The sequence below is a fragment of the Pseudophryne corroboree genome, chromosome 9, assembly GCF_028390025.1.
Source record: "Pseudophryne corroboree isolate aPseCor3 chromosome 9, aPseCor3.hap2, whole genome shotgun sequence".
NCBI classification, from domain to species: Eukaryota; Metazoa; Chordata; class Amphibia; order Anura; family Myobatrachidae; genus Pseudophryne; species Pseudophryne corroboree.
Window position 1 is genome coordinate 20,400,794 of NC_086452.1, and position 851 is coordinate 20,401,644.

Below are 851 nucleotides of genomic sequence, written 5' to 3' on the forward strand. Positions count from 1 at the left end.
TTCTGGATGAAGTCCCCACTCTCCCGGGTGTAGATCGTGTCTGCTGAGGAAGTCTGCTTCCCAGTTGTCTACTCCCGGAATGAACACTGCTGACAGTGCTATCACATGATCTTCCGCCCAGCGAAGGATCCTTGCAGCTTCTGCCATTGCTCTCCTGCTTCTTGTGCCGCCCTGTCTGTTTACGTGGGCGACTGCCGTGATGTTGTCCGACTGGATCAACACCGGCTGACCCTGAAGCAGGGGTTTTGCCAGGCTTAGAGCATTGTAAATTGCTCTTAGCTCCAGTATATTTATATGAAGAGACATCTCCAGGCTTGACCATACTCCCTGGAAGTTTCTTCCCTGTGTGACCGCTCCCCAGCCTCTCAGACTGGCATCCGTGGTCACCAGGACCCAGTCCTGTATGCCGAATCTGCGGCCCTCTAACAGATGAGCACTCTGCAACCACCACAGAAGAGACACCCTTGTCCGTGGCGATAAGGTTATCCGCTGATGCATCTGCAGATGCGATCCGGACCATTTGTCCAGCAGATCCCACTGAAAAGTTTGTGCGTGGAATCTGCCGAATGGAATTGCTTCGTAAGAAGCCACCATCTTTCCCAGGACTCTTGTGCATTGATGCACAGACACTTTTCCTGGTTTTAGGAGGTTCCTGACAAGTTCGGATAACTCCTTGGCTTTCTCCTCCGGAAGAAACACCTTTTTCTGAACCGTGTCCAGAATCATTCCCAGGAACAGCAGACGTGTTGTCGGGGTCAACTGAGATTTTGGAAAATTCAGAATCCACCCGTGTTGTTGCAGCACTACTTGGGTTAGTGCTACTCCGTCCTCCAGCTGTTCTCTGGACCTTG